At 40.9% G+C, this 21,249-nt stretch overlaps 1 long non-coding RNA gene and 1 pseudogene across 2 annotated transcripts; one reads left to right on the forward strand and one right to left on the reverse strand.

Annotated features, from left to right (window-relative positions):
* Positions 1–61: 61 nt before the first annotated feature.
* On the reverse strand, positions 62–1,992 carry LOC147941486 (uncharacterized). Of its 2 annotated transcripts, XR_015561333.1 has the most exons (3): positions 950–1,945; positions 458–780; positions 62–367 (listed from the first exon to the last, which is right to left on the reverse strand). It is a non-coding gene; the product is annotated as an uncharacterized LOC147941486 (long non-coding RNA). The 2 variants fall into 2 exon arrangements; XR_015561332.1 differs by lacking the exon at positions 458–780 and having other exon boundaries at positions 950–1,992.
* Positions 1,993–6,738: 4,746 nt separating this feature from the next.
* LOC109125459 (putative F-box protein At1g67450 pseudogene) lies at positions 6,739–19,938 on the forward strand (annotated as a pseudogene).
* Positions 19,939–21,249: the final 1,311 nt, after the last annotated feature.

Consider the following 21,249-nt stretch of genomic DNA (forward strand, 5'->3'; position numbering starts at 1 on the left):
CCATCCAATGTTTTTATCAACGGAAGTAAAGACTCAAAATCTTGACTGGTCGTATGGAAGAAGGTAGCAATGGAGATGACGATAGATGTTGTTGAATGCTCGACAACACACAAGATAATTAGTGAATCTACACTTAGACTCATCAAATGCAAACAAACTTCAAAGACTACAAACTTTGAATGAAAACAAACGACAAACGTTTATTAAATAATTTTCGAAATTCGACGATAAATAAAGCAAACTACAATGCTCCGCTTATATAGGTTCTTAGACTAACGGTAGTTGTAACACCCATCTTGGCAAATTTTTTTCTTTAAACTTCACCCACGAACAAAAACATTGCATACAATTTCTGAAGCTGAATAACCTGAGGAAAAAGGGAAAAGGATGAGTGAGTAAGGAATTACTCGGTGAGAAGATCCTTTCCACCAACAGGAAACACGAAGAAATAATCTACCTTAAAACCGCATTCATCAATCGCAGAGAAAAGGACACAAAAATCAATTACTCTGCCACAGTGTGCAATGCTATAGCATACAAATCTTTCTTGCCCTTAAGCAAGATTTCCTCATCAATACCAGCTTCGATCATCTTTATGAACTTTGAACCTATCTAGTTCCACTAGCTAGGCCCGTCAGTCTTTTATCGAGCTACAAAGAATGCTGACCATTTCCAGGTTCGATCATCTCTATGACCTTTGAACCTATCTAGTTCCACTTTTCATCATCCCGAAGATGGTATTCTCATTTCTCAATAGCAATCATAATGTACTAGTCATCCCTAAAACATTATTTCAAAAACCGTATAATACTCATCACTCGTCAAACCATAAATTTCTAATTAACAATTCAACACTAGTTCGCAAGCAATTCTAATCCTATGCAAAGGAATCATAAATTATATACAAGAGTAGAACTTGCAATCGCATTTCCGCAGATCACAGCCTCACCTTAGCCATAACTTTTTGGAGCCTTCCAGCTTGGTTTTCCATCAACCAAAAATATAGATTAATGCATCATAATGTTCATTCAGAACTTCGGTTCAATCCAGCCTCGTTTACCAAACCAAACAATGCAACTTGTTACCAATTACTCTATACAAAACTGTCTCGAAAACACAAGCATAGGTCAAGAACTAATTAACCGTTGGAAATGTAATCCCACCGTTGGATCTGACTGGTACCATGAAGTTCTTGACCAATTTTCGTCCCAATCGGAGCAGTTTCGAACCTTCAAACGTTTCCCTAATGAAACACCATCAAGAACTGCCTTTTAGCCTTTTAGGATTCTGAGTTTGACAGACTTTGCAGTTACTTGTCCAGAAAGAACCATGCATATAACTTTTTGAATATAAAACTAAACTAAGCTCCGTCAGTGGCTATGGATTCTTGACAGCGTGATCTTTCCAAAGAGACCTTATTCGTGATCTGGTTGTGTCTGGTACGACGGGAATTAGCATCACAAAACCGGAACTCGAATTTGTCTCTTTTGCTTATTCGTCTTCCTCATTCTTTCTTGTTCTTCTCTTCTCCACTTATGATCGCTACGACTTTGCTCCTCCACCACCACCAAAGCTTACCACAACCAGGACTTCTCTCACGTCGTCTCGCTCAATCTCCTCTTCTCTCGACTCTCTCGCCCTATTTCCTTAATTTACTGCTCCGTTTAGATATTTATTTCTCTAAACTCTGGACCAGGGCTGCACTTATAGCTGCTTCTCTCTTTCCCCTTAAAGGAGCTGATCAAGAATCAAAGCAACAACTATAGCGGCTTGGGACAACTAGACCACAATAAACAACAACGACAACTAATAGAAACAATATTACAACGGCTCATCTTCTCACGATCTGACTAAAATCAAAATCTCTCCTCTTGGCCACGGATCTGATCTGATGACTACATCACAACACAACAACGACAGGACACCAAACCGATGGAGGCTTCTCAAAGACTAGTCCATTATGGATTTGTTTTATATAAGATGTCGACTCGTGCTTTACCACTAGTGAAAACTTAAATGACTAATATTGTTTTTTCTCCACATTTCGAGTAAAAACTTTATGGTAATTCTTTAACTGCATAATATAAAAGTCATAAATAATGACTAAGATGAATCAACCAAATTAGTTAAATAAAATATTTATTGTATATATAAAAAAAAAAAACCGATTCAGCCACAATAAGATAATAATGTTAAAGATATATAAATTTAGGTTGACTGAATTATATTCAGATAATCAATTTTGAAAGATATTCACATAAAACAATTAAAATCATTATTCTATCAAAATTTATAAAAAATAATAAAAGAATCAGGGAGAAAAAATTCATAGCTGCAACTGCAACCAACCAAATTGACTAAAAAGATAAATCTATGAAAAACTTAATTAATTACCTTAATTAATACTTGGAAGAGATAATCAATAAGGGTTAGATGGAAAACGACACCAAACAAAAGTTAGATGAATGAATCAATAAATAAAACAATCCAAAATTTTTAATAAAGATGAGTGAATCAATGTTGATTAATAAATTGAAAGAAATAATACTTAGAATTTTTAAATTTGGAGGTGTTAAACAATACTCAAAGAACAAAAATTATTTTCAAGGTCCATAAATATATATATATATATATATATATATAAACAAAGAGCTGTGAAACAAAAATATGCGAAAACTAACAAATGTGAACATTGAAAGCTGGGAGCACGACGAAAAAACACAATTGTTGGATCAACATATTGTAATTTTTAAGATTATTAACAAATCTAAACAGTTAGAGGACATAATAAAAACAATCTCATCCGTTATTTTTAAATTGATCTCTAAAAGTGAGTTTGCTGCAATATATAAATATATAAATCTATGAAAAATTAGAAATCACAATCAATTACCTAGATTAATACTTGGAAGAGATGATCGATGTATGTCTAAATGGAAAACGACACCAAACAAAATTTAGATGAAGGAATCAATAAATAAAACAATCCAAATATTAACGAAGATGAGTGAATCATGTTGATTAATAAATTAAAAAAACATAATACTCACAATTTTATAAACTTGGAGGTGTGAAAGAATACTCAAAGAACAAAAACTCTTTTCAAAGTCCATAAAAATCTGTATATATATATATAAACAAAAAGGTGTGAAAATAAAGAGGTCTGAAACAAAAAGGTGTGAAAAAAATGTGTGAAAACTAACAAGTGCAAACATTGAAAGCTAGGGGTACGACGAAGAAACACAACTGTTGGATCAAAACATCGCAACTTTATATAAACAAACTGTTGGATCAAAACATCGCAACTTTATATAAACAAAGAGGTGTAAAACAAAAAGTTGTGAAAACTAACTCGTGCCCACATGGAAAGCTGGGGATGCGACGAAGAAACACAATTGTTGGATCAAAACTTTGCAACTTTTGAGATCATTAACAAAGGGTGATATCATTAATAATATAATACCTAAAGAACAATAAATCTTTTGAAAGTTCATAAGAATCTGTATATATATATATATATATATATATATATATATATATATAAATAAAAAGGTGTGAAAACAAAGAGGTGTGAAACAAAAATGTGTGAAAACTAACAGGTGCAAATATTGAAAGCTAGAGGTATGACGAAGAAACACAATTGTTGTCTCAAAACATTGCAACTTTATATAAACAAAGAGGTGTAGAACAAATAAGTATGAAAACTAACATGTGCCAACATGAAAAGCTGGGGGTGTGACGAATAAACACAATTGTTGGATCGCAACTTTGCAACTGTTGAGATCATTAACAAAGGGTGAGATCATTAATAATACTCAAAGAACAAAAGCTTTTTTCAAAGTCCATAAAAATCTGTATATATATAAAAACAATGAGTGTGAAAACAAAAAGGTGTGAAACAAAAATGTGTGAAAACTAACAAGTGCAAACATTGAAAGTTAGGGGTATGATGAAGAAACACAATTGTAGGATCAAACATTGCAACTTTATATAAATAAAGAGGTATAAAACAAAAATGTGTGAAAACTAACGGGTGCCAACATGGAAAGCTGGGGGTGTGACGAAGAAACACAATTGTTGGACCTAATCTTTGCAACTTTTGAGATCATTAACAAAGGGTGAGATCATTAATAATACTCAAAGAACAAAATCTTTTCAAAGTCCATAAAAATCTGTATATATATATATATAAACAAAGAGGTGTGAAAACATAGAGTTGTGAAACGAAAATGTGTAAAACTTAATAGGTGCAATTTATAAAAGATGGCGGTAAGACGAAGAAACACGAATATTGGAAAAAAAACTTGCAACTATTAAGTTCATTAATAATTCTAAACCGTTAGATGAGATAATAGAAACAATCTCATACGTTAGATTAAAGTTGACCCCCAAAAGTGAGTTTGCTATTGTATCTAGATGCTTATTATTGTTTTTTTAAATAGTTCAACGGATGAGATTTTTACATTTATACCATGTTTGTTAAAAAAATGAAATAGGTTAAATAAGTCAATAATAGAACATATATAAAATTATACCATGTTTGTTAAAAAAATTTGGCTTATTTGTAGCTCTAGCATCATTGCATGTCATCATGCCTTTCGTATATCGGTTTTGGTTTTTCCGGTTACCGTCGCTGAGTGACCATGAGTCGGGTCTTACTCAGGGCGAAGAAGATGACGTTATTGATATTTTTGACTTTCTGGAGGGTACTGTCCTGCAATAAACTTTATATGCTTAAATGTTATACTCTTTCCCAACTTAGTTTAAAAGAAAAAAGAAAAAATTGTGACTAAACAAAAAAAAGAAGAAAGCCACGTACACTCATATTTTGTTCCACCGTATCTAACAGTAATAATAATCTAACTAAAAAAATTAACAGGTTCGGTGAAGAAACACTAACAGGTCATTCACAACGAAAATATAAAATTACCTTGAGTTAGAGATTGATACTTGTTAGTTAAAAAACACTTCAAGAAAACAATTATTTAGATTTTATTTATTAACTTGTAAGTTTAGAAAATACTCAGAAAACAATTTTTTGAAATTTGTTTATGTAGTCTAGCAAAGTTTATATATAATAAACAAAGAGGTGTAAGACATTGAGGTGTAAAATAAAAAAGGTGTAAAAATTAATAGATGTGAAACATGGAGGTACAACAAATAGGTGTAAGACATAGAGGTGTGAAATAAAAAGGTGTAAAAATTAATGGATGTGATTTTTGAAACATGGAGGTACAACAAAGAGATGCAAAAATTAAGAGATGTGATTTTTGAAAGATGGGGGTGCGATGAAAAGACACGATTAATAATTTGCAACTGTTAGAGTTATTAATAATTTTAAACCGTTAGATGGAAAAGTAAAACTAATATCATCCGTTGGATTAAAGTTGATACAAAAAGTGAGTTTGCTATTCCCAAAAGTGAGTTTGCTATTATATATAGATGCTTATTATTGTTTTTTTAAAATAGTTCAACGGATGAGATTTTTACATTTATACCATGTTTGTTAAAAAAATTAAATAGGTTAAATAAGTCAATAATAGAATATATATAAAATTATACCATGTTTGTTAAAACAATTTGGCTTATCCGTAGCTCTAGCATCACTGCATGTCATCATGCCTTTCGTATCTCGGTTTTGGTTTTTCCGGTTACCGTCGCTGAGTGACCACGAGTCGGGTCTTACTCTGGGCGAAGAAGATGACGTTATTGATAATTTTGACTTTCTGGAGGGTACTGTCCTGCAATAAACTTTATATGCTTGAATGTTATACTCTTTCCCAACTTAATTTAAAAAAAAAAGAAAAAATTGTGACTGAACAAAAAAAAGAAAAAAGCCACGTACACTCATATTTTGTTCTACCGTATCTAACAGTAATAACAATTTAACTAAAAAAAATTAACAGGTTCGGTGAAGAAACACTAACAGGTCATTCGCAACGAAAATATAAAATTATCTTGAATTAGAGATTAATGCTTGTTAGTTAAAAAAACACTTCAATAAAACAATTATTTAGATTTTATTTATTAACTTGTAAGTTTTGAAATTACTTAAAAAACAATTTTTTGAAATTTGTTTATGTAGTCTAGAAAAGTTTATATATAATAAACAAAGAGGTATAAGAGATTGAGGTGTAAAATTAAAAAGGTATAAAAATTAATAGATGTGAAACAGGGAGGTACAACAAATAGATGTAAGACATAGATGTGTGAAATAAAAATGTGTAAAAATTAATGGATGTGATTTTTAAAACATGGAGGTAAAACAAAGAGATGCCAAAATTAAGAAATGTGATTTTTGAAAGATGGGGGTGCGATGAAAAGACATGATTAATAATTTAACTGTTGGAGTTATTAATAATTTTAAACTGTTATTAAGTTTTATTGTATCGGAGAGTACTTGACCACAATATATATGGAACAACAAATCATATACACTGGGTTTTCACTTTCCCTGCCTCTACCAAATTGTAGCCGAAACTTTTCCTACACGTAACACGCAGATGCTTAAACCACTTGTTACCTAATATCTGAAATTCTGAATGCTTTCGCTAAAATGAAACTGCACAAAAACCTTGCAATTGGCTAAAATCGATTTGTATATATGAAAAAATCGAAGATAGTGAAGATTATGGGCCCTGTTTATTTAAGTATAATGGGCCAAAACTTATGGGCATATCTGACGTACGCATATTCAATCGTAGATGATAGTTCAAACCCTAATACGATTTGAAAACAATGACGATTATGATCTCCGATCTTCCGGAGGATTCGTTAGTAGAGATATTGTCTAGGGCTCCGAAACCATTTATAGGAGCAGTAAGATCTACTTGTAAACGATGGAATGATTTATCCAAAGATCGAGTTTTATGTAAAGGAGAAGCTAGAAAACAGTTTTCTGCGTTCATGATAAGGAGATTTAAGATGCGTTCGATGAAATTTGAACTCTATGAAATCCAACACGAAAACGTCGTATTAGTTAAGGCATCTATTAAGCAAGTAGATAAATTTAATGACGTTAACATGCTTGATGCCTATCACTGCGATGGCTTGATGTTATTGGTAATGGTGAATATGCGGCTCATGGTTTGGAACCGTATGTAGAAACTAGGTTTCTACAATGAATTTGTTTGATGGGAGAAACAAATTCAAGTAAGCAATCTCTCAAGAAAATGGATCTGAGCTTAAAATCGGAAAAAGGCTTAGAACTCAAATTAGGGTTTTGCTAAGAACAATGAAAAGCTTAAGTTATTGTATTCAATGTTCGATGCCTTACAATGAGGGAGTCTCTTATATATTTATACTTTCCTCTAGATTACATAATATATTAGCTTTCCTTATAGCTTGAACCGCCATAAGGAAAGTTGCTTCTTCTCTTCAAGTCGGCCACCAGGCGAATTGGGAACTCAGCTCTCCATCTCCGGGGCTGGACTTCCTTCTTCCGAACAGGCCTCAAGTAAACATTCAATTGGGTTCTAAACCGGATTCCCGGTTTAGTAACCGAAATATCTTTCTGGTTTAGATCGGTATGTTGGGGGTGCTAAATCCCGCACCAACAATTAGTCCCCCCTCCAGTTCTGAATATTCGGGAGTTAATTCGAATATCAGGACTATAGGAAATAAGATATCCGATCTGAATCATAAAGAATTTTGATTACATAACCTGGATTTTTTTTTACACTGTTTCGCCGCACATCATCGTGATGACACGTGTCATGTTTGTCAAATCTGCTAGGTTGGAAGCCGAAAGGTCGCATAGGTTATGATGATTTTTCGTAGGGTTGCCGCCCACTTAACTCTATAAATACACAGCTCCTCCCACCATTTCTCACTTTTCGCCAGCAAAACAAGGTATTTTGCTCTGTTCTCTCTCCTCTTTACTTTATTTTTGTTATTACTTTTCTTTTCGACTTTCCTCCGCACTCTCCGATCATCCGTCATGGCGAGCACTTCGGAACCCATCTCTTCACCCGAAATCGACTGTGATCAGCTAACCCGGAAAAATTCCAAGCGTAAAGCTCCCAACTCAGAACATATCATAGAGGTCGGTCGATTTGCCAGATCGGGCTCCGAAGCCCATCCTCCTTTAGCTCGATGTTCGGCTGGAGCTTCTTCCTCGCGAAACCTAGAATCAGATCGCCATGAGGAGTTGAGCACCGAATTGCCCAACACTGATTTACACCTAGAGGAAGGTCGGTTCATTCCCTTAGGGATCTTGGTCGAGGATATTTATCCTCTGTTAGATCACAAAGGACGAATTGGAGGTGAAAAAACTTTGAGTTCAATCAAAACGGTCAACAACGTGCTGAACTCATGCGGTCTGGGTAACAGTGGTGTTACAATCCTAATCCCGCGGGACGATCATCGACCTTGTATGAAGACTATTTTACTAAATGTCACCCTAGTTTCCGATTCCGGCGTTGTTATCGCGGTACGCCCAGTTTGCCCCCGATAGTATTTGCAATTTCGTTGCTGCCCTTACTATTGTAGCCAAAGTGGGAGTTGAGATCGGAGTTCAATGCTTTGAACAGTTATCGAATTTTAAAATATCAAAGAGCAAAGAGAACTGGGAAGTGAATATGAGGCCGAAACACAACTTTCTCCCCGGCAAAAAAGTTAGCAACTTCAAAAAGTGGGCTGCCCGCTACTTTTACGTTCGCGTCGACCAATATTCACTCGAAGATCCGCTGGGCATCCATCGGAGAGTGTGGAATGAAAATCCTGGTAGACTTTTAATTTCTCGTGTGCTTCGATTGGTCGTGACATTTCAGACTAGTTTTGACTTTACGTTTCTTCTTTTCAGATCGCCCCCTCTGCGCAACACGGCTAGCTCGCGGTTATCAGTCCGTCAGAGATGCATTACTATCCGGTACCAACCGTCGGTGGGAATTTATCACCCGCATTCGTGTCAAAAAAGCGATGGGCAAAGCCAGGACCAAATTTCCAAGTTTTGCGAGTTCACTGGGGCAAAGTTCGGAACCTGTTGGAGCATGTGTTGTCAAGGCCAGCTGCCTCCAGATCGTGCATCCGGACTCTCAGGCTGTTGCCCGATCCGACACCGATCCTGTTCAGGGTGATGAGGAGAATGTCGACATAGTCGATATTGAGGATATCATTGAAACCGATAACCCTGCTCCTACCCAGGAAGATGTCGACCCTCCAACTACCGAACAGGACGTCCTCCCACTCGAGACTGGAGAGAAGAGGAAAAAGAAGAAGAAGCAAAACAGAGGGAAACAAGTCGGAGGTGACTTTGTTTCCGAACCGCCATTCGTAGTTAACCGCAAATGCTCGGCCGAAGACGCAGAAATGGAGTCGGCTGATCGATTCCGTGTAAAAAGAGGGAATGATGAAACCGATCGATTCGCCTTTGACTATTTTGGCGATGGTCCTTTGGTTGCGAATCGGGTAGGCTCTGGCGAACTCTTTCGGAACATGAAAATTTCCAGGCGTATCCTACCAGAAACGGAGAAGCTAGAGTTCGAAAAATCATACCTCGACATCGTTGAATCCCACCTCATGGTTCGTATCACTATTTTCCTTAAGTTGTTTAGATTTTGTATAGGCGATCTAACACACTCTTCCTGGATTTACAGACTGCTGCTAAGATCAACACGCTAACTCAATTGTATGATAAGCGAATGAAATCGCTATCGACTTCTGGGTTCGAATTTGAAAAGATGAAGGAAAGCCTAGAAGAAATCCGGACAGCTAGTAAGGCTAAAGACGACAGGATCAAAGAGCTGGAGGACGTCATTGTCGATAAAGACAAGATCATTACTCAGTCCGAACTGAAGATTGACGAACTGAACTCCCAGACACGCGCTCTCGAAGAGGAGAAATCCAAGCTGCAACGAGAGTGCGATGAGCTGAAGGCTAAGCTTGACTCTGAAGTTCCCAGACTCCGCCGGGACCGTCTGGAAAAAGTAGAACGAACGGCAAAAAAGGCACAAACTCATCTAGATAAAGTTAGAGCCTATCTGGTTGAACAGGATATGGTAGTTTGGCCCATGGAAGACATGTTGAATCAAGCTGTTGGAGTTCAGGAGACGGTGCAATATCTGATCGAAAAAGGGTCTGTTATTCCTGAAGAGTGAATCGTGGAGATCAACGAGAAGAAGGCAAAGGCTCAGGAGGCCGTCGACGCGATGGATATCCTTGAATTGGGGGAGAACGATCTCGCCATGTCTCCGGATCAGCTCGTCTTTAGAATTCTCCACCCTGGGAATATGGCTCTGGATTCCGTGAGGCATCAACATGGATCCAACGCTGCCATTTTCCAAGCCGATCTATCCAACACCTTGGAGGCTTAAGTGTTCGCTTTGTATTTCTCTAGGTGATGTACTTGTTCAAATCCGGGTTTTGAAAACCCTTGTAAGAATATCGCCGACTTGCTCGTCTCATTTTACTTTTTAAGTTTAAAGACTTCGGATTTTACTTATTTTTCTGGAATCTTTCCCTTTTGTAGAAATGGAATATGTCTAATATCGAGAAAGTCGACTTTTTTTTGATTTAGCGAAATTGGAAAGATATCTCCTCCTAAACTTGTATAAATAAGCTTGCATCCTTTTGTTTGCTTGGAATTATCCAGACCAAGGTAAACTTAGAACTGGAATAATGCCTAGTTCTATCAGCAGCGTAGAATCCCCGCTTGTCGGGAACGATGTCCCGACGTTCTCGAATGTAGAAGCTATCGAGAGAGGAATGGCTTATTATCCGAACATCCGGGTTCCTTGGATGTTAATGTTCCGTGTCAATTCGGAAGAAAGACATAACTTAGAGGAATTTTTCCATTCCGTGGAAGATCGGCATATTGAGTATCGCGATCGGCTTGCTGCCTCGGAACAAGCGCAGCGTGATTTATTGCTTAAACTCGAGATGCTTGAATCCCATCCGAGGACTTGGATCGAGAATGGGTTCGGTAGGGTAGCTGCTTTGCCGCCGTGTTTGATCGCATATTGCAATGAATGCAATCGGAAGGCGAGTCAGAATTCTACCCAAACGGATCCTGCCTTGATTGGTGACTTTTTTCCGACCGATATCAAGCCGTTTTACATAAACAGACGTGCCAGCGAAACCGACATCGCTGAGGCCCATACCTTCTGTCGCCAGGTAACTGTCATTTTTTTTACTAATGAGTAACCAATCCGCTATCGCTTTGACTTGACTGTCCCCTTTTATTATTAATTGTGCTTGCGCAGATCGAAGCCATGCATCAAGAACTAAGTCAAGATCTGCAGTATTTTCATATGAAGAAAGGAAGGATTGACCGCCAGCTAAAGAATCTGGAATCTGAGATTGCTATTCTTAAGGCGAAAAGAAAAAGGACTATTGATCTGCTCGATGAGGCCGAGCAGAAAGCCAGAGCGCTAGAGACGCGTCTCGAGAAATAGGAGAAGACTGGGCTACAGCTGCTGTGGCCGATGCCGAAGCGACTCAAGACAAGTGCCCGTGAAATCGCCGCTAGTGGCGCACTAACTCGAAATTAGCATATTTTGTATTGGTAATATGAAGCGAATTTATTTTAATCCAAACTGACGAATAAGGTTTTGCCGCATTGTAGCAGGCTGAATAAAACTTGAAACATGTTTCTATTTATTACTATCGTATTTCAAAGATGTACAAGAGGCAGGACGTCTCTCGGCTTACATCAAGTAATCCTTTGTCAAATATTCGTAGAAAACAATGATACGGGATATGTATGTTCGGAGTGCGAGATACTGGGCTGGGCTTCCCTCCTTTGCTCTAGTTCGGAAGTCGGACAGCGAAATTATTTCTGGGTTCGGCTAACCATTCCGTCCGAACTAAAGGTTGGGTGCGAAATAAATACTCTGGGTTCGGCTTATCCCACAAATGAAAGATCGGGTGTGAAATAAATACTCTAGGTTTGGCTTATCCCTACGTATGAAAGATGGGCGTGAGGTGCGAAATAAATACTCTGGGTTCGGCTTATCCCGACGTAAGACAAATAATGTGTTGTGATGTGAGTTGATCACCTGGCCAGGGTGTCAACGAAGAATGTATCTGACTTCGTTTGAATTTGGTCTGAACTGACGAATATTCAATCCAGATCGAAATGAAAACTGACACATATATATATATGTATATATATATATATTCTTTTTTTTCTTTTTTTTTTTTTTGTTTAATAGAAGATGCGTGTCTATAAACATTTAATGCATTCACGATCTTTGAGGATAATCTTCAGGACGCAGCGAAAGTTCGGCTGCAATTTGATTGGTGGAATCAACGGTGGTTGCCTTCCAAGATTTTGTATAAATAGAGGAAGGGTTGGAAAGTGTCAAATTGCAACCAAAAAGGAAAACAGAAAGACGTCAGAGCTTTGGAAGAATAAGAGCGTTGAAGTGCAGAACACTCTAGACTTCAAAAAACTAAAAAGATGCCAGTAACTACCCGATCTGCATGGCTGAGAAAGGCCCGGGAAAGGACAGCCGCTGAAGCTAGCGGTTTCGATCCAAATACGTCGGGTAATCCCCCTACTCAAGCGGAAACGGAGATGTATCGATCTCGTGAACCCATTCCGGGTATTAACATTGTTGGTGCAGAGGGGGATCCTTTACGCCAGGAGCTCCGAAGGTACCGAGATCGCCGCAAGAGACTAGGGGCGCACCTCAAGGCGCGTCGCCTTAAACTCGATCAGGTCCTACGGTTCTACCGTTTGGAAGGGACTGTTCGAGTCCTAAATGAGATGATTGGCGAAGTGGCGTATGACTCGTTTGCTCGCTGAACATGCCGCGTGCAAAGAACAAGTCGCCCATATGGTCGTGCCCGATCTACTCGAAGCCGACTGTGAACCCTTGGAGGGGACCGAATATCTGTTTATCACGGATGTCTGGGCCTACCGGACCAGCCTGGAGAGATTGAGGCGATACACCAATTTTCTGGAATCGGGGAGCCCAATCTTTCGCAAAAGGCATATGGTAGAAGGCCTATGTGCCTTTCTGAAGGATATGGTGTCCAAGGGCTCCGTAGTGCCGATCGAAAGGCTTGAAACCTTAAGGCAAGAGCGTCAATTCTGGCGAACTGAACTAAGCAAGCTGGCGGTGGAGGAACCGTTGGAGTCCGATCTGTCCGGTCTGGCTCCCCTTTGAGGCTGCAGCACTGTCCAGAATGCTAGTGAAGGGAGTCAGATCGAGCCGAACTCAGAAGACTTGCAATTTTATCTAGGACTAGTACGCCGTGAGGGGGTTCCCCCTCATTTTTTTTTTTTTTTTTATACTTTTAATTTTGACGAATTGTCGAACTGAATGTAACTCGATCAAAAATTTCTTTTTTTTTTCTTTTTTCTTTAATGGAAAATTTCGAATGCCCAAAATGTGAAATTTTATTGATGTTCTAGCTACTCGCTTAATCTTAATGAAAAGATAAGGAGTTGCCTACGTATCCCGGGACAGGGATCAAGCCAGTCGTAGTTCATTGTACAAACGAAAAACAATAGAAGGTCGGGTTCCCGAAACTCCTATCGTGAAAACGATCTAATAATAATAACGTTTTAAATGGGCTGCGTTCCACGAGTTCCTGACTTGTTGGCCAGACATGTTTGTAAGTTCGTAAACGCCTGGACGAACTGCCTTGGAGACAAGGTATGTTCCTTCCCACCGAGCACCGAGTTTACCGACATTTACCTCTTTGGTGTTTTCGTAGACCTCTTGTAGGACCAAGTCACCTTCGTAAAAGCGTCGCTGACGAACAGTCTTATTGTAATATCGGGCTGCTGCGTCCTGGTAATAATGGATCCGGACCAGAGCCTGGTCGCGTAACTCTTCGGCGAAATCGCTGTGATTGGTTAACATGTCATTATTAAGATCGGGATTATCGACCATCATGGTGCGGCGAAGTTTTGGGACGCCTGCTTCTGCCGGGGCGAGTGCTTCAATCCCGTAAGCTAAAGAAAACGGGGACTGAATCGTAGATCGTCGCGGGGTCGTTCGGTAAGAACACAATACTCCATCGAGATTATCTACCCATGCTCCTTTTCTTCGTCCAAGTCGCTTCTTCAATCCGTCGAAGATTGACTTGTTCGTTGCTTCGGCCTGGCCATTTCTTTGAAGATACCGAGGGGTTGAGGTACTGAGACGGATTTGCCACTTGCTTAGAAAACGCCTGGTGATAAGCAAGGTGAATTGCGAGCCATTGTCAGTAACGATTTCATATGGGAGTCCATGGCGACATATGACGTTTTTCCATATGAAATTAGTCACGTCTAAAGATTGGACCTTGGTGAAAGACTCTGATTTTACCCACTTGGTGAAATAGTCATTCAGCACCAGGATGAACTTCTTCGACCTTGATGGTGGCATAGGCCCTACAAGGTCCATGGCCCATCGCAAGAAAGGATAGGGAGCCGTAACAATACTCAGTAGCTCGGGCGGGATATGTCTCATTGGTCCATGACGCTGGCAAGCTTCGCACTTCGCCGAGAAGGCCTCGCAGTCAGCCATCATGGTTGGCCAGTAATGTTCGTCCCTCTTGATCTTTAGTGCGAGTGCACGTTCGCCCAAATGATTGCCACTATCACCTTCATGTACTTCCATCATGATTCGTTCGGCTTTGTCGCGACTGACGCAGGTAAGGAATACCCCGAACGAACTACGGCGGTATAAATTCCCATCGAAAAGGATGTACTTGGCGCTTCGTGCTTTCAAATGCTGAGCTGCCCAGCGATATGGCGGGACGACTCCATCAGAGATATACAGCTTCATCTCAATTTGCCAATCTCCGGGTGGCTTCGTGACGTCTGTCAAGTCCTCTATTGGTTCGTCGACTTCCATTCGAACCGAATCGTCGTTGATGACGGAGATCAGGCTGACTAGATCGATGATAGGTGCTTCAATGCATTCGACTTGAATGGTATGCCGTAAATCAGGATCCGAGCTATTTGCCAAGGCTGCGAGGGCGTCAGAGGATGCGTTCTCGTCCCTCGGGACTTTTGTCAGAGAAAAAGGGGTAAATTCTTCGGACAGTGTCCTGACCAACTGACGGTACGCTCCCATTCGCTTGTTCTTGGCATCGAACTCGCCACTGAACTGGCTAACTACTAGTTGAAAATCGCAGAAAACTTGCAAGTGCGTCACCCCGAGTCTTCGTGCTAAACAAAGCCCCGCAAGAATGGCTTCGTACTCTGTTTCGTTATTGGACGCTTTAAAATTGATCTTCAATGCTTGCTCGAGTACTTCGCCAGACGGAGATCGGAGAATGAGTCCTACGCCGAATCCCTAATAAGATGATGAGCCATCTACGAACATCGTCCAATGTTCCTGTTTGGGGGTAGGGTCCCCGAGGTCAGAGGATAGCTCGGTGATGAAATTTGCCAAAATTTGTGACGTAAAACTCGGACAAGAGCTCTATTCGATATCATATTCGCTCAACTCGACCGCCCACTTCGCCATTCATCCAGACTGGAGATAATGGAGTGCGACTGGAAATAATATCAGAGTTTACGCGCAATAGTAATCACGGCAAGGGCCAGCTTCTCCAGCGTGGGATATTGAGACTCCGCGTTGCTCAGGGCTTTGCTAGTGTAGAAAATTGGTTTTTGGTTGCCGCGATCGTCTCGGAACAGGACGCCGCTGACTGCCGAGCTGGAAACTGAGATGTACAGATACAATGTCTCGCCGTCCTCTAGCTTAACCAGTACTGGGTGACTGGTCAGATACTCCTTTAGCTCCCGTAACGCGTGCTCGAAATCTTTGTCCCAATGAAAATATTTGTTTCCTCGGAGGAGTTGGTAGAAGGGAAGGCATTTATCGGTTGACTGAGCGATGAATCGATTCAAAGCGGCAATCCGGCCGGTCATGCGTTGTACTTCCCATTTGTTAGTTGTAGATGGCAGCCCAATTATGGCCTCAATCTCCTTTGGGTTCGCCTTTATTCCTCGCTCGGTAAAAATGTATCCCAGGAATTCGCCTGAAGTGACCCCAAAAGTGCACTTCGTCGGATTCAACATCATCTGAAACTTGTCCAGGTTATCAAAACATTCGGCGAGATGCTGAATTTGTTGCTCCGGGATCGGCGAACATCATATTCACCAATCGTTGAATATCGTAGACTTCCATGGTGCGGCCGAGTAGATAGGCGAACATCATATTCACCAATTGTTGGTAGGTCTCCCCGGCGTTTTTCAGTCCGAACGGCATAACTTTATAACAGTAGGTTCCCCTGTTTGTGATGAATGCCGTTTTCTCACGATCGGTTGAGCTCATGGCGATCTAGTTGTATCCCGAGAAGGCGTCCATGAGCGAGAGCAGTTGGTTTCTGGATGTGGCCTCGACGAGACGATCTATGTGTGGCAAGGGAAAGCTATCCTTAGGACACGCTTTGTTGAGGTCGGTGAAGTTCACGCATACTCTCCACTTCCCGTTCTTCTTTTTGACCATGACTAGATTAGCCAACCAATCGGGGTACTGGACCTCCATTATTTGGTCTGCTTTGAGTAATCGTTCGACTTCGTCCTGGACTACTTTTGCTCGATCTGGACCCAAGCACCTGCGTTTTTGCCTGATCGGTTTGAACGTGGGATCGACGTTAAGCTTGTGGCAGATGACTTCGGGGCTTATCCCGACCATGTCCTTCGTCGACCAAGCGAATGTGGAGGAGCGAGATTGCAGAAAAGCGACCAGCTTTGTTTTCATTTGGTCCTCGAGTTCGGCCCTGATGCCAACAGCTCGTGAGGGATCAGAAGGATCGATGTTTGCCTGGATGATCCGACATTCCGGAGACTTAAGACGGTCTCGCTCCGGCTTATTAGGACCAGTAAGGTGGTCCCCGCTCTATAATTGCTATGCGTCCTCCATTTTCCCTTGCTTCTTTTCGATTACGGAACAAGATCATGCCATCCTCTGATCGCCGTAGAGCATGCAGATCCCTGTGGTGGTCGGGAATTTAAGGCAGAGATGGTAAGTCGACGGTACAGCTTGCATGGCACGATGCCCCTAGAATGGCGTTGTAAATTGGGGGTTTATCGATGACCACGAATCTAATTTTCCGGGTCACTCCGCCAGCGCGTACATGTAATTTTACGTCGCCCATCGACATTTTAGCTATCTCGTCATAACCAGTCAACGTTCGAGTCTCGGATTTCACCTGTTCTAGTGTGACGCCCATTTTTTCCAACGTCCGCCAGAACAGAACGTTAACGGAGCTCTCGGTATTGACCAAGACTCTTTCGACATCAAACTCGCCCATAGCTACTTCGATGACCAGGGGATCTGAATGGGGGTGTTGGATTCCTTTGGCGTCCTCTGGTGTGAATGATATAGGATCCGCGCAGAACGAGTGCAAATTGGGATGCTCGATGTAGCGCGTCATCGAGGTCTTTAGGTTCTTGGATGTTGAGGTCCTTCCGTAAAGGTGATCCGGGAAGTAGACCCTTCCTGAAGGCAGCGATAGCGGCGTCTTCCGGGACGGAGACGTTTGCTAGTTTTTCTTTAAACCTGCCCAGAAAATTGCCAATGGGCTCACCGGGTTCTTGGGCCATCTCCCAGAGATCCGAACTCGTCACACCTTGCTCAATGAAAATTCGATAATGCTTGAGAAAAGCCGTCGACAACTGGGTGAAGTTGTCAATTGAGTTCGACTCAAGCCTTGTGAACCAAGTTAAGGCGGGACTGGAGAGGCTATCGATGAATAGCTGGCAGTAGCCAATATCCCTCTGTTCATCGGTAAATCGCGTCTTGGCGACAGTTGCCATGAAAAGGACTGGATCCTTGACTCCAAGGTAGGTTGGGAGCTTCAGCTTGACATGTGGTATGGCAGCTTGCAGGATCCGCTGAGTGAAAGGAGTTCGCCGAGTGGCTTCGACGATCCATTCAATCTCTGGGGCTGTGCTGATAGCTCGGTGGAGAAGCGAATTCATGCCGCGAAACTGCGACTGGATTTCTTTAATCTGGAGGCAAGACTCCGTGTTCATCAAGTGGGCGATCGGGATAGACGGAGTTTCGCGGATCCGCAAGCTCGGGTTCGAAGGCCGAATGCTCGCTGTCTCATGGGGAAGAGTCCTCTGTTCCGGTTGGTCGATTGTTGGTATGTCCGAGAAATCGAGACGGCGTGTCAGACCGGAAGGCCCTGCTCCGAGTATAGGCGACTGTCCTGCAGAGAGTTGTAATGGGGTCGTCTGAGTTACGACAGTATCAACTCTGCGGTTGGTGTCGGAGATCATGTGGTAGATCTCCTTTGTCATGGTGCCGAACAAGACCTTGAAATCTTCCATAGAGATGACCTGCGGGTTTTGTGCCACCGTTGTAGCGTGGTCCGGAAGATTCCCAGTTCGGGCCCTAGTTGCTGCTCCACGGCGGGCGTCGTTTCCTTGTTCAGGGGGTTATCGTCCGAGCGCTCCACCTCGATGTTGACCGGTTGTTTGCGAGTTTGCCCCGTTCCCTGGTTGGGTTCTCCCTCGGATCTGGCCCCTACCGGGAGTTCGGTGCGGCTATCGGTCGGGTTAACCGAAGTGGTATTGTTACGACGAACGTACACGGGCGTGGCTTGCACAGTTGGAGCGTCACTTCATGCTTCGGTGCCACCCTGCGGGGGTGCTAGGCCCGTGACGTCGGATACGCTTGAGGGGGTACGGTTTGCGCCGATGATCTCGTTGCTGGTGATTGGAGACATTGTCGTAAGCTTTTAGAGAAAATTTTCGTCGAGCTGCTTTGAGAGATTAACTTTGTAAAGACGATTTTGCAACCCCACAGATGGCGCCAATTGTAGAAATTAGGTTTTCCACAATGAATTTGTTTGATGGGGGAAACAAATTCAAGTAAGCAATCTCTCAAGAAACTGGATCTGAGCTTAAAATCGGAAAAAGGCTTGGAACTCAAATTAGGGTTTTGCTAAGAACAATGAAAAGCTTAAGTTATTGTATTCAATATTCGATGCCTTACAATGAGGGAGTCTCTTCTATATTTATACTTTCCTCTATATTACAGAATATATTAGCTTTCCTTATAGCTTGAACCGCCATAAGGAAATGTTTTTCTTCTCTTCAAGTCGGCCACTGGGCGAATTGGGAAGTCGACTCTCCATCTTCGGGGCTGGGCTTCTTTCTTCTGAACAGGCCTCGAGTAAACATTCAATTGGGTTCTAAATCGGATTCCCGCTTTAGTAACCAAAATATCTTTCTGGTTTAGATCGGTATGTTGGGGTGCTAAATCCCACACCAACACCGTATTTAGGAAAAACCTGGTCGATTAAACCTAGGAATAGTTACCATTATGAAGATGTGTATGCTCTCGGATACGATAACAACCGTAACCACAAAATCTTGAGGAAGTATCTGCAAAGTTACGAGATATATGATTTTAAATCTAATTCATGGAGGGTTCTTGATCTCATCCCCGACTGCTATATAAATTTTCATAATAGTAATATGTCATTAAAAGGAAACACTTACTTTATCCAGAAAATAGGGGAAGGACCAGCTGGTGAATGTTTACATTGTTTTGATTTTACAAGAGAGAGATTTGGACCGCGTCTTCCTCTGCCATTTCAAGTTTCTAGCTCATACATTGTGGCTCTCTCTTCTATTAGAGAGGAACAGCTTGCGGTGTTATATAATAACTGGAATACTACATCTAAGGTGGAGATATGGGTGACAACCAAGATTGAGCCCAATGCGGCGTCGTGGAGCAAATTCTTAAAATTTACTGATTTAATTTTAGTTGGGAGTTTCTTCATTGATCAAGAGAAAAAACTCGCTGTAATTTTTGATGTAAGTTTTCTAAAGGATCCATGGTTAGCATAGCTCACATCATCGGAGAGACTGGATGGTTGAGAGTAGTTGATCTCGGAGTAGCTGCCGCACCGGATCTTCACCTACTAGTGTGCTCTTATGCTCCAAGTTTAGTGCAAATCAACCAAGGTTGTAGTTTTGGTGTGAGAAGTTATAGTATGTATATGATTGTTTGCCGAGCCATTAAAGAATAATGAAAACCAGACCAAATCGTAACCATTGAATTAAAAAGCTTCGAAAAGTTGTTATTTCAAAGGAATCACCAGTATGCAAGCAGTCATTGAATTCCCTTCTGTTCGTACTCAATAGTTTCAATAATGTTAACTATCCGTGGCACGCCTGCAAGTGTGGGAAAGGCATGCTAGCTATCTAGTTCAAACCCTGATTTTTCTGATTTGAAAACAATGACGATGATATATAATTATGATTCGTGATTCAAGAAGTTATGGGCCTTGATCTGCTAAGTATTATGGCCCATCTGATCTGACGCATATATAATAAAGCTTTAAAAGAGTGGGGAAAACGTAAAAGTTAAAAGGTAAAACCTGAAACAATGACGATGATGTCTGATCTTTCGGAGGATTTGGTTGAAGAGATATTGTATAGAGTTTCAATAAAATCTCTAAAAGCAGTGAGATCTACTTGCAAACAATGGAACCGTTTATCCAAAGACAGGATTCTATGTAGAGGAGAAGTAAGGCATGGGTTCCTAGGGTTCATAATGAAGAAATATACGGTTTCTTCATTGGGATTTGATCTTAATTGAATCCACAACAAAGACGTCAATGAGCCATCTATGAAGCAAATAGATATGTTTAAGGATCAAGTCAAGATATCTCAAGTCTCTATTTGCGATGGCTTATTGTTATTGGTGACTAAGGAGGTCAATTCTAGACTCGTGGTTTGGAACACTTATTTGGGAAAAGCTTGGTGTATACTTAAACCTAAAATCAATCACTTCTTTTTAGTAGACGTCTATGCTCTCGGATACGACAATAACCGTAATCACAAAGTCTTGAGATATAGTTTTGAAAACTACCAAATCTACGATTTTAGGTCAAGTTCATGGAGGGTTCTTGATGTCGTTCCCGAAATTGTTATAAAGTTTCCTCGAGCCTGTCATATCGTGTCATTGAAGGGAAACACTTACTTTTTTTTTCCAGGGGAAAAAATAGGGGAAGGACCAGCTGAAACTTTTTTACAATGTTTTGACTTTACAAGAGAGAGATTTGGATCGCTTCTTCCTCTACCAATTCAACTTAGTGATGTTGTAGAGACCGTGGCTCTATCTTTAGTTAGATATGAACAGATTGCCGTGTTAATTTTTCACCGGGATAGGTTTGAGATGGAGATATGGGTAACAACTAAGATTGAGCCCAATGTGGTGTCGTGGAGAAACTTCTTAAGAGTTGCAACTACTCATTTTAATCTTACGTTTTTTGATGGGAGTTTCTTCATTGACCAAGAGAAGAAACTTGCCGTGATTTTTGATAGAAGCATTATTA

Source organism: Camelina sativa, chromosome 7 (assembly GCF_030686135.1).
Source record: "Camelina sativa cultivar CO46 ecotype springtype chromosome 7, ASM3068613v1".
NCBI classification, from domain to species: domain Eukaryota; kingdom Viridiplantae; phylum Streptophyta; class Magnoliopsida; order Brassicales; family Brassicaceae; genus Camelina; species Camelina sativa.